This window comes from Macaca mulatta, chromosome 7, assembly GCF_049350105.2.
Source record: "Macaca mulatta isolate MMU2019108-1 chromosome 7, T2T-MMU8v2.0, whole genome shotgun sequence".
In the NCBI taxonomy this organism is placed as follows: Eukaryota; Metazoa; Chordata; class Mammalia; order Primates; family Cercopithecidae; genus Macaca; species Macaca mulatta.
Window position 1 is genome coordinate 136559865 of NC_133412.1, and position 17071 is coordinate 136576935.

General features: G+C 39.1%; 1 protein-coding gene and 2 non-coding genes across 11 annotated transcripts in view; 2 read left to right on the forward strand and 1 right to left on the reverse strand.

Moving 5' to 3' along the window:
• PPP2R5E (protein phosphatase 2 regulatory subunit B'epsilon) overlaps positions 1 to 17071 on the reverse strand; it is a 169967-nt gene that overhangs the window by 94192 nt on the left and 58704 nt on the right.
• Positions 10310 to 10412, forward strand: LOC114679809 (U6 spliceosomal RNA). Its single transcript, XR_003731906.2, has one exon. It is a non-coding gene; the product is annotated as a U6 spliceosomal RNA (small nuclear RNA).
• LOC114680024 (small Cajal body-specific RNA 20) lies at positions 11780 to 11921 on the forward strand. The gene has a single exon (XR_003732100.1).

The following is a 17071-nucleotide window of genomic DNA, read 5'->3' on the forward strand; positions in this document are numbered from 1 at the left end:
GGAGGTGGAGTTTGCAGTGAGCCGAGATCGGGCCACTGCACTCCAGCCTGGGCAACAGAGCGAGACTCCATCTCAACAAAAAGAAAAAACACTATTTACAACATGTTCCTTCTATGCTGCTGGTTTCCTGGCCACAAAACATCCATCTCCAAGGGTAAGACAGTCACTGAAACCTAAAGATATGCATGCCTACAGTGCAATTCTAAGCACAGTCTTTTTCTCAATCTTGATATAATTCAGCATTCTATGTCTAATATTGCAACCCAGAGTTTAGCTAAACGTGCCACGGGGTAGTACAAACATTTTCTCTTCAGATTATACTGAAAATTACTTTGCCTTTCAGAAACATATTATATAACTCTATCTTCCACTCAAGGAGCCAGATCACATATGAGAAATAAGAGTTGGCCTTAATAAGTATAATAAAGTTAAAACTAAGCTCGGCAACTAGGTCCACTATCTCAAAAGTCTGTCAGTTATAATTCTGGAAAAACATCACAGAAATGTTTAAGATGTCAAATGAATTCAATTTCTTTCAGCATAATTGGGAACTTGAAAAAAAATGTAAGCCCATTCTGCATTCTTCCAGATGATTGAGGTTGTCCTTAGGGTCACACACACCCGGACTTTGAAATCGAGGGACCTGGGTTCCAATCAGGCTCCAGCTGGGCAATTTTGGGCAGTATAGTGTGACAGCTAAGACGATGGGCTACAGAGTTAGACTGCCTGGAGTCCAAGGTCAGCTTTGCCATTTCCTAGCTGGGAAAGCTTAGGTGGGTCTCTGGCCCTTAGTCTCCTCATCTATAAATGAGGGGATAATAACAGCATCTACCCCACAGACTTTACTTAAGCATTAAGTGAGTACATAAAAATAAAAACACATAGAAGAGTATCTGGGACACATTTGGTGGTCAGTAAACTTTAGCTGCTCAATTAATGTTGTTGTTAAAAAGCACCACTGGAGCTTTAGTATCTTTTACAAAATGAGCCTAGAAACAGTAGCTCTGTCACAGTGATAGCTCAAGTGTTTGAGACATAGAATGTTTATTGAATATTTTCCATATTCTAGGCATTGTGTAAAACACAATGCCAGGTTTTTGTGGGTTTTTTTCAAAAATGAACAATATAAATTGTTGATACATATAGATCTCCCCTCCCTTTTTGGTATGTCTGGTTGTGTAAAGCATATTTGAAGAAAATAATATTGAGCTTGACCTACTAATACCCAGTGAAATAACTTCAAATAAAGTTGTAACTTGATTAGAGGAAAGGTAAGATGCTGACTCAATAGGTGAAATGAGTCAGCTGTCAGTACATGCATCGTCAACATGTCAAAATACTGAAGGGTGAAGAGAGTTAACATTTGGATGGAAGAATGAATGACAAACAGAGCATTTGGGACAGAGAAGCAAGAATTTATGAAGACTGCAACAATCTGGATGAGCACTGCCAAAATAAGGACACACTTGGGTCTCACACATCAAGGCTTCCTCTTATATAATCAGGTTTATGCTAAGTGTGCAAAGGAAATAAGCAAGCAATGTTTGACAGCTTTGTCCTTGGAGTCAACATTTTAAATTAGTATCATACTCACAAATATTAATACTTATACATACTAAAAGTAATAATAGTAACTTAACACTTAGAGTTCTTTACAACATATTCAAAATAAACAGTATTAACCCCCCACTAAAATAACATAAAATACTAAACCACTTCAAAGTATTTATAAACCTTTCTTTTCCCCACACACTCTGTTATTTAGAGATCTAAGGTCTTAACTAAAATTTTGCAAACTTTTAATTGCCTCCTAGAAGGGTTCAGACTAAGTCTGGAAGGGATATGATAGGTGATTTCAACCTTCCCACAACACGAATTTGTTTAGAATCTACCATGTTTAACCCAATCATTCATTCGCTCATTCCACAAATATTTACAGAAGACTTTTTACATTCCATGCACTAGTCTAGGCTATAAATATACATTATTAAGCAAAACCAAACTTCATGTTCTTAGCCTTCATGAAGCTTACAGACCAAATGGAGAGAAACCCTAATTAAATGACCATATAGATAAACGTAAAAGTTAAAACATTTTACATTACAAAAAAAGGTACAAGAAGATATTATAAGAGCATATATTGTAAAGAATGAAAACAAATGGATCTACTCTCAAAAAAAGCACAGTCCAGGTGGAAGCAAGATTTGCACATATTAATAACAGCAAAAATACAATTAAAGTATCTAAATCTCATGGACCAAGTTGAGAGACAGAAAAGAATAAAGCACCTGGCAAGGAAATGGACCTCCAGCTTAGGTCCTTCATTATGTCCTCTCATTAAAATCTTACAAAAATCCTGCCTAATACATGTTAATATTCCCATTTTACCTATAAGAGAACCGAGGCTGGATTATATTCAGTTTTATTATTCTGGGTCAATGGCTAACGTGTAGAAACAACTTCACTACAAAGAACCAGAAGGAATAATTTTACACCAAAATGAAATACTTCCGCTCCACTTATTTGGACAGACAAATGTGGCAGTAGGATTATAAAGCATAAACAATGATTTTTGTCCTCTTCATCTCCTACCTCCCCACCACCCCTACTTTTTTTGAGACAAGGTCTCACTCTGTCACCCACGCCAGAGTGCAGTGGCACAGTCACAGCACACTGTAGCCTCAACCTCACTGGCTGAAGCAATCCTCCCACTTCAGCCTCCCAAGTGGCTGGGACTACAGGCATGCACCACCACACCTAGCTAATTTTTGTAGTTTTTGTAAACATAGTGTTTCACTATGTTACCCACGGTGGTCTTGAACTGCTGGGCTCAAGGGATCCTGCCGCCTGGACCTCCCAAAGTGCTGGGATTACAAGCGTGAGCCCCTGCGTCCGGCCTCCTACCTCCCTACTTTATAGCCCACTTCCAACTCCCAAGGCACACAGTATTCCACAATCACACTCTGCACTCACAACTTTTCCATACTTTAAAAAAAAAAAAAAAAAAAACCTGACTTGCCCTCTGATAATGTGGTGGTTGATTATCCTGTCTGCTAAAGGGTTAAGGGATTATCTCTAGGAAGAACATATTTATATTATTAAAAAACACTTCACAGTAACAATAACAAAATGGCTTCATCCAATTGCATAATTTTAATAGGAATTTCCAGCATAAAACAAGCAAATTATCTGAAGACTCTACTGACATCTAATCTACTTTCACAGGATCATAAAGCAAGCCTTTATCAACAGATTTAAAAAAAAAAAAAAAAAAAAAAAAGTGGCTGAGCACAATGGCTCACACCTATAATCCCAGCACTTTGGGAGGCTGAGGTGGGAAGATCAACACAGAAAGACCCCCGTCTCTACAAAAAAAAAAAAAAAAATTAAAGCATCCTAATAAAAAGAGAAAATGTCTAATTCTGAAATTTTGACAATTCACATCGCTTGCTTGTACCATTAATGCACCCTGATATTACAAAAGTGACCAAGCAATAGCTTCTGAGCCATTTCTTACACCACCCTGAAGTCCAAAGACAAGCATAGCATGCAGATGACAACACTTCTTTGAAAAAAACCAAGTGGGGCAAGTTCAAGAGAGACCACTCTGAATGACATTCATCTAGATTCCAGAAACTCTCATATTACATAAATCTGCAAAAACACGCACCAGGCTCTCTTTGGGAATGGAGAGTACACATAAAAATGTGTATGTTTCAAATTTCTGATAAAACCAGATGTCTTATGTCTAGATTGTTCATAGACCCAGATGGGCCAGAAGAACCTCATTCATACAACTCTCACAATTTTTCAGAATCTATCCTCTATTGAAAATACCATGATCTCCTACAGACAGTATGCTCTTTTAGGATCTTGACTATAAACAATGTCAAAATATACTTGTTAATTAATGAATGAATAATCCAAAATAAACAAGAGTCACTGAAGACAGGTCAAGTATTAGAAAAAGATAACACATTCTAAAGAGCCATTTCCTGTTTCACAATAAATAGTTCTTTCTGAAAATCTTGAATGAGTCATCTTTTCCCAGTCATATCATGTATACATAATAGTAAAGACTTAGTAAGCACTTACTCTGTGGCAGCCACTGTTCTAAGGAGTTTACATGTATTAACTCCTTTAACCTTCTCTACAACGCTGTGAGGTAGGTATCACCAACCTTATTTTTACATATAAAAAATTGACCCAAAGATATTTAGTAACTTGCCCACCATCACACAGCTGGAAAGCGGGCCCTGCTGAGCTTCAGACCTCCACAACCTGGTACCTGTACACTATCCCACCTCTGCTAAAGACTAATGAGAGCTGGCTTCTCACTACTGATCATTTTTGTTTTCATCTAACACCTACAACACACACTGGAGGACCATCTGGAAGGGTTAATCTTCCTAACAGACTCCTTAACATAGATTGAGGCAGACAAGCATTCTGTCATCTATCTCCTCTTTGCACCAAGCAAAATGCAACTACCAAGGGTTAGAAAGATTCTCCAGTTGGCCTGTTATTTCTGTTAATATTTAAAAGCCCTCTCAGGCTGGGCACAGTGGCTCGTGCCTATCATCCCAGCATTGTGGGAGGCCAAGGAAGGTGGATCACCTGAGGTCAGATGTTCGAGACCAACCTGGCCAACATGGTGAAACCCCATCTCTACTAAAACTACAAAAATCAGTCAGGCATGGTGACGGGCACCTGTAATCCCAGCTACTCGGGAGGCTGAGGCAGGAGAATTGGTTGAATCCAGGAGGCGGACGTTGCAGTGAGCTGAGATCACACCATTGCACTCCAGCCTGGGCAACAAGAGTGAATCTCCGTCTCAAAAAATAAAATAAAATAAAGAACCCCTTCACATTAGTGTTAAGTCTCTCAAAAGATGATTCGAAGCCTTCTGTAACCTTCCAGCCTTCTCCTTTGCACTAAAGCTGGCTTACTTTAAGACTTCAACCTTCTTTGTTTGGATTTCATTTACTGTTCAGGAAAATGTAATGACACAGAGGTTTGGTCGTTTCATTTTGTTCTGAACACCTGACATTTGTTGAACTCGCATACGATTTGGAGTCTAACTGAGAGTTCAAACCTGTATTATCACCAGCACAGCCTAAGGTCAAGAAGAAAGTCAGTTAGGTTGAACTGCTTTCAGCTAGTGATGGGACCAAAAAGAAGCATGAATAAAACAAGGAATAAACAAAGGAAAGGTAGAAGATATTTTAGGCAAGAACAGCATGGAGGTGAGAGTGAGCACATTACGGAAGAAATTATAAGAGACGCATGTCTAGGGCATAGAAGACAGGTGACTAGAAAGAGTGGGAAAAGAGAGGGAGGAATGAGGACATACCTGGCCAGCAAGGACTTTACAAACTGCAGGGTAACCTGGGTTTCATGTGGCTGACCACACAGAAATGTTGGACAGGAGCAAACATAATGAGAAGGGTTTGGGGGCGGGGGGGTGTTGATGGGAGGCAATCAAATTAGCCAAAAACAATGTCATCGAACCAAGCATGAAGAGTTGTGAGGGCTTATACGAAGCTGATGGCCGTGGAAGAACAGAAAAAAAAGAAGACTGAGATACCAAAAGGTAAGAAACAAAGGGATTTTTAAAATTACATTAGATATAACAGAAAAGAAAGACAGTCAAAGATTACTAATGTTTCCAGATTGGGAGAATGATGATACTGTCGGTAAAAATGAAATAATCAGACAGAGAAGTTAGTCAAGGAAGTTCATGAACTGTAGTGGCAACAATGGAATGTGAGGTAACTCCAAAGGAGAAAAAGACTGGAAATAGAACTGGAAACAAGGGGCTAAATTAAACGGTAGAGATTCCAGAGTTTTCCCATAAAGGTGTAAGTTGAAATCAAAGGAACAGATAGCTCAATGACTGAGTAAGTGGAAAACTAAGAATAGAAGATTAAAAATGGAACCATGGGGCAGCTAGAGACAAGATAAACTCAACAATGAGGCAGAAAACTCAGCATAGAAAGAGACAGAGAACCAAGATGAAGTGCCCGCAAAAACGAAGTAAAGCTCTGAGACATTTTCCAGTGCTAACAGTGTACTAAAGATATACAAGAGTAAAACCTTCTGTAATTTTAAAGAAATGCCTCTAAATGCTAATGAAACAACCAAAACAGCTCTCTAGGAAGTCTGAGAAATGTCTGATGCAATCAGACTCAAGAGGCTGGGACAGGGCTAATTGTAATTTGGTTTTGGTGTGGATTTTATTAAATGAAAAAGAGTAACAGGAAAGGGGGATGAGATGGAGAGAGAAAATCAAGTCTGTTAAAGTTTTTAGAAACTTGGGAGTTTTAAACCACATGCATTTGACTTTAACATTAAATTCTAATTAGTGATTTCAGAAAAAGTGCAATAGAAAAGCCAAGGTGAAAAGAAAATAGTGAAAGGTAAAGAGAAGGAACCTGGATTTAATTCCAGATTCAGTAAAGAATCATGATAGTATTAAAGTTGGAGTACGCATATGGTTTATATTATTAAAACCTGAGGGAGAAATATGAATATGCTTTGTATTGTTAAAAAGATCACTCTGGTCACTATGAGTTGAATGAATGGAAAAGAGGCAAGACAAGAAACAGGGACACCAGTTAGGAGACTACAGCTACACAGGAGGCAACTGTTACAGAATCATGATAAGGACTGGAGACAAAATGGACAAATTAGAGATAATTTACTGTAGAAAGAATTGGTAGAAATCAATTGTGCTTGCTGATAGAAACTACTCTGGGGGGAGAGTACACAGGTGAAAAGTGACTAAGACAGAGAGGGGTCAAAGGTGACTCTTGGCACTTGCCCCACTTCTCCACGTTCAGTGGGTGGGAGCCGGGTTGTCTGGTTTGAGCACCTGGGTGAACAGCGGAGTCAGCAGGTAAAAGAGGGAAGAAATAGTTTGGTAGGGGAAATCAAGTGTTTCACTGACAATGTGTTATATTAGAGATGTTTATAAGACATATACATGGAGATGTATTGTATATACAAGACCAAAGTCTGAAAAGGGTGAGGTGGGGATAGAAATGTGGGCACCTCAGCTGGGCGTGATGGCATGCTCCTGTTACTTGGGAGACTGAGATGGGAGGATGGCTTTAACCCAGGGAGGTTGAGGCTGCAGTGAACCACAACTGCACCACTGCACTCCAGCCTGGGCAAGACAGTGAGACCCCATCTCAAAAAAAAAATAAAATAAAATAAGAAAAGCAAAAGGAATGTCATATTTGGGAGGAAAAAAAGTAAGAAAAGAAATGGGGGCACCAACCATATATAAATGGTAATATATAAGTGGCCTTAAAGCCAATAGGACAGATGAACTCACCTATGGCAAGGGTGCAAAAAGTGAAGCAGAAGGAGCTCTGAACAAACCCAACACTTACAAGTTGAGTAGAGGAGGAAGAGCCAGCTAAAAGAATGAGAAGAAACAGCCAGAGGCAAAAGGAAAACCTGAGCAGGGTCACAGAAGCCAAAGAAGAGCATGTTTCCACAAGGAAAATTTCCACAAAATTGGACAAGTGTCCAATGTTGCTGAGAGACATGAGACATGGAGGTGGCCCTGACAACAGTAATATAAGTGAATGATCAACAGTAATTTAAGCGATGATCAAGGCAGATCAACCCACACCTCACCCTCCCTGCCCTATCAACATAGCTTATCACTTCTTTGCTTCTTTTTCTTGGGTCTTTCAGCATCTATTCCTGCCTTCGACAACTCTTTCTCAAATTCAAACTTCCCTAGAGAAAGGTTCTGCTGGAACACCATTTCACTCTCATCTCTGTTGGGTAGAAGCTCTGGGCCACATTATGCCTTGCCTATAGATTGGATGGTCTTGGATCACGGAGCCACCCAATCCGGTCACGTGAAACCAGAACACACGTACCACATGACACCCAGTAGAAGGGGGTGTTCTGGATATAAAGGGGCAGTCTAAGTCCTGGCCTGTTTCCAACACACTTTACAAATACTTAAATCAAAGACCAATGAACAATTTTAGTGAGGAAAGTCTAAGGAATCTTATAAATTCTAGGCAGTTTACTTTTTCTTAACTTGGGATGGGTATCCATATATTTTTATCAATATATGACTGTTTTTTATATCTTACAATTAGTTTACAAAAATTATTTATAATCTCTCATTTAGATAATACATCGAAGACTGACAATTTTTAGAGGAAAAACTACAAAGGTAAAGAAAAACTGTTTATAGGGATGAAGTCACAACATTTAACACAATGATTTAAAGAAAAAAGCTGCCTAGAAGTGGCTTTTAAAACTTTTATGATAAAATGTTTTAAAAATGTAAGAAAAGATAGTTTTTTTTAATAGCATGCATTCATTCCCTATTAAAAAGAAGGAAAAAGTTTCCATCCAAAAATATTCAGGCCCTATAATTTTAACCCACAGGAAAGCCAAGCTAAAATGAAAAAACATTCAAAGGGAAGTTTACAGTGGAAACTCTGACAAATGCTTAACTACAGTGTCATGAACAGCACTGCTATTGTATGCATGTCTATATATTCAAACTTGAATACACACATTCTTCATTTCAATTAATGGCCATAAAAATAGAGGATTATGATACTCAAATCTTGTATATGTCATTGATAAACCTAAACAACAACAAAAAATGTAAAAGCATTAACACAAGCTGGAGTCAGAATATTCCACAAACGATGCCCTCACATTTGAAAGTAGGAAGAATGCTAACTTAAACCTGTATAATGCTCAAGGTTTTCAAGCATTCTCAAAATGTATTATTTCTTCTTTTATCCCCCCCTTTTGCTTTTTGTTGTTGTTGTTGTTGTTGTTGTTCTCGTGGAAGGCACAACACTGGATCAAAATGAGTTATTTCATGTAATGACCCTACCAACCCAGTGAGCTAGACTGGCTAGGTTTGATACTTACTTTGCAACTGAAAAACCCAAATTCACCAAAGATAAAGGATTTGCTCAAAATTACATATATTTCAGTAACAGAGACCATATTCAAGTACATATCCTATAGGCTACAAAAAGACCACTCCTCCTTCCACTAAAGTTTATATTATTAACAACATATCCTTTAATAAGGAGACTTCAAATCCCTGCTGAATCAGTTCAAATATCACATACCATACTCTGACTTCTAAATCAGACTCTACTATCCACCCAAGTAATAGTTATATTAATCAATCAATGGTTAGCAGTTCTTAGGCACTCAATGCCCTACTATGTAGGTGTATTACCAGCACATAGAACTCATACTACTGGTGGTCACTGTTCTTCTATCCTTAGAATTTTAAGAGCCTTTAGATCCATTAACAATTAGTAATCATAAAATAATCTATAAATTACTTATTCATGAGATTCACAAATAAGATCATATATTTAACACAAACTTAACTGAATAAGAAGTTGCTTTATTATACCTGACTAGTGTCCACTAACAGCTGAAAACTAAGAACAAGATGAATCACTTAGACTGTAAAGTAGTACAGTCTGTTTTATGACTTTACTACACACGAAATATGAATCCAATACATCTCCATTTCTAAACGGTGATTTACAAGGACCAAATCTCCACACCTCCCATTCAATTCATGGGCTGTTCTCGGGAGTATGCTTATAAAGGCCACAATACCTACTAAATATTTGGATTACAGCCATGGAGTATCAGCATCTGCACCATTTCATAAAAAAGAAACCCATTATCATTAAAAAATCAAGACAGCATATAATACTACTACTACACCTACTATACATCTGCCTCAGCCAAACACAATAGACCATCTAAAAGCAAATGTGCAAAATGGTAATATTAAATAATATAAATAACCACCATTTATTGAGTACTCAATACATTCCAGGAACTGCCAACCTGCTTTAATGATAACAACAACAAAAATTGCAGCTAACATTTACTGAGCCTTGATAATGAGCCAGGCAATGTTCTATGTGGTTTACAGAAATTATTTCACAACATCACACATTACAAATGGAGAATCCAAGATACATAGAGACTAAGTATTTCACCCAAGGTCATATTGGCAATTAAAAGAGGGGAGGGAAGGAGAGAAAAAAAGCAGTAATGGAGAAAGGAGATGGGAAGGAGAGGGGAAGAGGAAATAAGAAAAAAAAGGGAAAAATAAATTAGATCCATTACCTATAAAACTTAATTGCCAAATAAATGCAAATATTAATTTTAAGAAAGGTTCTTAAACCTTTTCAAAGAAAAGTGTAAGGCAGCCATAACGTTAAGGGTCTCTTATCTATACAATACAGAATCCTACTGAAAAAGCTCTTAATAAAAACATACACTGAAGCAGCACATATACTAAAATTGGAATGATACAGAGAGGATTAGCATGGCCCCTTTTAAGAGAAAAAAATTTAAATATATATATATATAAAATATTTAAATGTATACTGAAACTACAAATCCAAAAATCCATGAAAGAAACAATGAAATCCAACTGACATTGCTCTTACGCAAAACATGGACAAACAATTCAGCTTGGAGATCCTTCAAATATTCACTTGAGGTTGCTTTCCCACTTCAAATGGGGAAATAAAAATGACACAGCTTAGCTTCAGTTAATACTTGGTTACCTGCTGAAACTACATATAAGGAAACCAAAGAAGGGCAAATTGAATAAAGGTTTTTATGATGTGGATATCTATCCTGTAGAACTGAAAACAGACTATTTTCAAATGACTTGGGACACATCGAATGACAACTTGTGGTCCTCTACAACCTAACATCTGGCCTCTTTTTGAGAATGATGAAACTGAAACCCAGAGGTCTCATTGAAACTTTTAGTTTCACAATTATTGAGGATCTCAAAGAACTTTTTAAAAATATGGATTATATCTACCAACATTTACCACTTTAAAATTAAAAATGGGAAAAATTTTAATATGTATTAATTCATTTCAATACAATTGTAAATTTTTTTTAAACTACATTTTCCTCAGGTTACACTTTTATACATCTCTTTAATGTCTGGCTTAATATAAAGCAACTGGATTCCCAAAACCCACTTTTGCTTCAATTTCTTGCAACGGTACAGGTAATGTAGATTCTGGAAAACACAGTATATTCATGAGAGAGGGAAAAACATATCATGTCTTAGTATTACTATAAAATTAGTTTTGACCTCACAGACCCCTGAAAAGGTCTCAGGAACCTCTGGGGATCCCCAAAGCATGCTTTGAGAACCACTGATCTAGGATATGAAGTACATACTGAGAAACCATGAGAACCTGGCTCCAATGCTGACTTACCCTGAGAGGAGATTAAGTCACTTAACTTCTCTAGATGCCAATCTCCTTCCCAATAAAGAAAAAATTGGCCAGGTACAGTGGCTCATGCCTGTAATCTCAGCATTTTGGGAGCCTGAGGCGGGCAGATCACTTGAGGCCAGGAGTTCAAAAGCAGCCTGGCCAATATGGAGAAACCCCATCTTGTACTAAAAATACAAAAACAAAATTAGCCAGGTATGGTGGTCCACACCTGTAGTCCCAGCTACTTGAGAGTCTGAGGCATGAGAAATGCTTGAATCCAGGAGAAGGAGGTTGTAGTGAGCTGAGATCATGCCACTGCACTAAACCATGGGTGACAGAGTGAGAGACTGTTTCAAAAAAAAAAAAGAAAGAAAAAAATCATTAAGAACAATACCTATCTCCAGTCTGTTATTTCCAGGTTTCACAATAAAGATGAAAACACACAGAGATACACTCCGAGGTCTTTGGAAGATTAACTTCTATATAAAGCCAACTTCCAGGGCCTCTCTCCCATGCTGCTGTGGGTGGGGGAGGGAGGGTGCTTTTCTCCTCAGCGAAGACTGGAGGCCGACATCAGCCCTCAAGGATCATCCTCAGAACTGCCATGAGCTGGGCAGCCTTGTTTTCCTACCTCACACATTTATAGTAAAAATAAATAAATAAATAAAGCCAACTTCTCAGGTACCATTCAGGTGAAAGCTTCACCTGCCTGTCCCCAAACATTCTAGTTCCGTTCACTTGGCCCTTGCTAAATGAACTGATTTGTTTGTCCACACTTAGAATAGACACTGAACAAAACATAACTTAACTCTTCAGGGTTAAGAAGTGGCTGCCTGTTTAATTCAGTCTATATAGCACCTAACACCATACTGACAACAAACTAAAATTCTTTTCAACAACTCTTAACTGAAAAGAATATCTCTGAGAATGGGAGAACCTAAAAAAAAATTCTCCCTGAGCCATCAAGTTGAGTCCCAGTTAGTGAAATGAAACTGATGGAGAGGGAAGAACCAATATATGCAATAAAAGATTAGGTTAAACCATATGCAAGTGCCAATTTTATACATCAAGATGGTCAAATATTGGAAATTTCATCTAGTTCAACCTAAAAGAATGCCTTATTTTGTTAACACTCAGACTAATGGTGTTAGTGGCGCCAAAGGTCACTACTCAAATTTGAATGCATACATGGTGAAACTTTCCACAAAGAATTTTTGCTTTGTTTTTCCTTTTTGTAACATAAATATTAAAATATACTCAAAAGTAGAAAGGACAGTATAATAAACCTTCACATACTCATCACCCAGGATCAACAATTACCAACCTTTTACCAATCTTACTCCACAGATAATTTTAAGGAAATCCATTTCCACAGTCTCAATGTTCTTTTTCTTAAGAGTTGGGGTCTCGGCCAGGTGCGGTGGTTCATGGTGCAGTGGTTCATGCCTGTGTAATCCCAGCACTTTGGGAGGCCAAGGAGGGTGGATCATGGGAGGTCAGGAGTTCGGAACCAGCCTGGCCAACGTGGTGAAACCCCATCTCTACTAAACTACAAAAATTAGCCAGGTGTGTTGGTATGCCTATAATCCCAGCTACTCGGGAGGCGGAGGTGGGAAAATTGCTTGAATCTGGGAGGCAGAGGCTGCAGTGAGCCAAGATCATGCCACTGCACTCCAGCCTAGGCAACAGAGCGAGACCCAGTCTCAAAAAAAAACAGGTGGGGTCTCACTCTGTTACCCAGGCTGAAGTGCAGTACAGTGATCAGAGTTCAATGCAGCCTCGAACTCCTGAGCTCAAGGGATCCTCCCACCTCAACCACCCAAGAAGCTGGGACTACAGGCACAAGCCACCACGCCCTGCTTTTTTTTTTTATTTTTGGCAGACACAGGGTCTCATTTTCTTGCACAGGCTGGTCTCAAACTCCTAGCCTCAAGCGATCCTCCTTTCTCAGCCTCTCAAAGTGCTGGGATTACAGGCATAAGCCACTGTGCCTGGCCAAAGACTCCATTTTTTTATGTATTCCATCCTAAAACCACCAGCCTGAAATCTTGTCTGTGATGGCACTGCAAATTCTCCTTTTTCAGCTTCACTTTCAAAATCTTCCTTCTCTCACATTAAAAAGAGAAACACACCTGCTCACTGGTCCCAAACCTTAGCACAGCTCACTTCCATTCTCTGTCACCAAACAAAGGGTCAGTTTGAGTGTTAAGAAAATAACAACTGGAAAACAAATTCTTTTGCAAATCTAGTAGTTTATCTGCTTTCAACAATACTGAAGGAGGATCTAACCAGTTGTTACCAAAAATAATTTTTGGTGATAGATTGATTTTTGACACAAAACTCAGAAATAGTTCAAAGGATTGAGTGATGCTGCAATAACAGAACACTTCCCATTCCTATCTCTTACTTATATAATTAGGATTTGTCAGTGCTTTATCACGATAAAAAAAAGAAGAGTATGAAATAGAATTGGCCGGGTGTGGTGGCTCACACCTGTAATCCCAGCACTTTGAGAGGCTGAGGCAGATGAATCACCTGAGGTCAAGAGTTCGAGACCAGCTGGCCAACATGCTGAAACGCCACCTCTACTTAAAATTTAAAAATTAGCTGGGCGTGGTAGTGGATACCTGTAATCTCAGCTTGAGACAGGGGAATTGCTTGAACCCAGGGGGCGGAGGTTGCAGTAAGCCGAGATCATGCTACTGCACTCCAGCCTGGGCAACAGAGGAAGACACATCTCAAAAAAAAAAAAAAAGAAATTGATGCTAAATCCCCATTCTGGCAATAATCAATATTCACCCATGTATGAAGAGCTCATTTCTTTAATTTAAAAAAAAAAAAAAAGCCACAGTCCTATGCATTTCATCGAGATACATTTCCAATAAGTATTTAATATTTTTAACAATCATTTATCAAAACATAATACCTTTATATTAGTTTGAATTATGTGATAATGGCAATGGCAAATTCTGTTTACTTCTGAATTCAATTAACATTTAGAGCCTCATGGTCACAAGACATTTTAACTTTTTTTATTTTAAAATGATATATTTTTAAAGTATGAGAAGTATGAGAGGGTTAACAGTTAATAAGACTTTCCAGTCTACAAATATTTTTTTCTGACAAAATTCTGGAGTACAATGGAAATACAACTTCAACAAGCATACAGTTAAAGAATTCATTCAATTTTTTAGAAGATGATGGTAGGAAACAAATTGCTGTCCACAAGTATCATTAAATACATAAATAAAAGTAATGAAACAGTTTAATTATTAAATGTCAACATTTTAAAATATCCTAGAAATTACATGCTATGCAACTATGTAAACATGTAGAAAAAAAAACTTTTCAGAATCAATACAAAAAATACATTGTTTTACAAAATTCTTTCAAGCCTATATGAGCAAAAAGGTTTGAAAACTGGTGGCATGGAGGCCGAGCACTGTGACTCATGGCTGTAATCCCAGCACTTTGGGAGGCTGAGGTGGGCAGATCACCTGAGGTCAGGAGTTCAAGCCTGGCCAACATGGTGAAACCCCGTCTCTACTAAAAATACAAAATTAGTCAGGCGTGGTGGCGCATGCCTGTAATCTCAGCTACTCAGGAGGCTGAGGCACAAGAATTGCTTGAACCCAGGAGGCGGAGGTTGCAGTGAGCCGAGATCGCGCCACTGCATTCCAGACTGGGTGACAGAGCAAGACTCAGTCTCGGAAAAAAAAAAAAAACCAACAACAACAAACTGTTGCCATGGGTCATGCGTGATTTTAGCCTCTATTTAGATGGTATTCTGAAAACACGACCTTTGGGGAAATATTTATTTATTTAGTTGTTGGGTTTTGGTTTACACAATAAAGGGGGGTAATACGAGAAGGCATGAAACACATCTGGCTGACTGGGACATCTGAAACTAATAAATAGAGTAAACCAGACTGTTAACAAAACATTTTATCTGAATGCATAAAAATCTTAAAAAGTGTTTAATTATATTTACTTTTAAGTACCAAAACAGGGCATAGCCAGACACCCGCTAGAAAATCTAACAGAATAAACTGTTCATCATCAGTTTAATTTACGCAGTGCCTACTGCGAGCTGGGCCCTCGACATACAAGTACACGTTCCTTCAATAGTTTAAGCATTTTCCAGGGCTCAGACACTGTTCTAGGTACCGACAATACTGCAGGGAACAAAACTGACAAAGATCACTGTCCTGCTGGAGTTTACGCTCGGGCAGGATGTACAGATAATAAACATTACAAATAAGAACATAATACAGGCCAGGCCCAGTGGCTCACACCTGTCATCCTAGAACTTTGGGAGGCTGAGGCAGGCAGATTGCCTGAGCCCAGGAGTTCAAGACCAGCCTGGGCAACATAGCAAGATCTCGTCTGTACTTTTAAAACATAAATGAAGTTTTTTTAAAAAATCATATAGTATATTGAAAAGGGACAAGTGCAAGAGAAAAAATAAGCAGAGCAAGGAAAGGAACATGGGGAGAGGGGGATCACAATTTTAAATAGAATGCACTCGCAGACATAAAGATAGATATTTGCCTAATTATGACATCAGTGTGGTAAGTACTATAGGAGATTAAGGCTCTCAGTGGGAATGACGAGGAGATACCTAGTTCTCCCTCAAAGAGGTAGTGATATATGAGCCAACTCTTGAGAGAGCAAAAAGAAGTTGGCCAGAATCACAAGAGGAAGAAGGGCTCTCCCAGTCAAGAGAATAAATAGCCCGTGCAGAAAGGGCACAGAGAGATAGGTGCACATACACAGCACATTCATGGCAGGCAGTGAACCTGGAGGAGGTAAGAGGGCGCCACTATAGAGAAGCTGGGCAGGTTCAGATCCAAGAGCTTCCATTTCTGCTGTGAGGGCCAAGGAAGTACACTACCAGCTCCTGGAGGCAGCTCCCAAAGGTGGGTCCACAAGGGCCACGCTACAGACAGAGACCTATTGACACTCCCACGACAGGAAGAAAGGAAAGAGCAGAGCCGAGATCGGGGAAGGAGAGAGCAGCACAAACTCAAAAAGCTCCCGAGGCCAGCCACGGTGGTTCACACCTGTAATCCCAGCACTTTGGGAGGCCGAGGCGGGTGGATCATGAGGTCAGGGGTTCGACACCAGCCTGGCCAACATGGTGAAACCCTGTTTCTACTAAAAATGCAAAAATTGGCCGGGTGTGGTGGCGCGCGCCTGTAGCGGGGGGCGGAGGCAGGAGAATCGCTTGAACTGGGGAGGCGGAGGTTGCAGTGAGCCGAGATCACACCACTGCACTCCAGCCTGGCGATAGAGTGAGAGTCCGCCAAAAAAACAAACAAAAAAAAAAAACAGCAACTCCCAAGCCGTTAGAAGCAGAGACACTCAGGGCCCAAAGCAATGAAGCTCAGGCCACGAGGGAGATGATGGGGCCACTCCCTAAAGGGAGAAAACCTGTGAAAGGGACCGAGCAGTAGCTAGAAATACAAGTCTGGACTGGAGAAAATTCTAGCCTGGAGATACAGACTAAAAAGCCTGAGAAGGGAAACTGAAGGCATCAGAATAGATATGATCCACCTCTCTCTCTCTCTGTCTCTCTCTCTCCCCCCGCCCCCCGACACACACACACACACACACACACACACACACACACACACACACACAAAGAATAGTATCAAGCATAAAGAAGTGCACCAAGGACGTCTAAGCATTTCCTTTTTCAGAAAGAACTTGCTCACATGAACACTATTATTAATATTTTTTTCATTTATCTTAAGCATACACTGTGTCAAACCCCCACAAATAACCAAAAG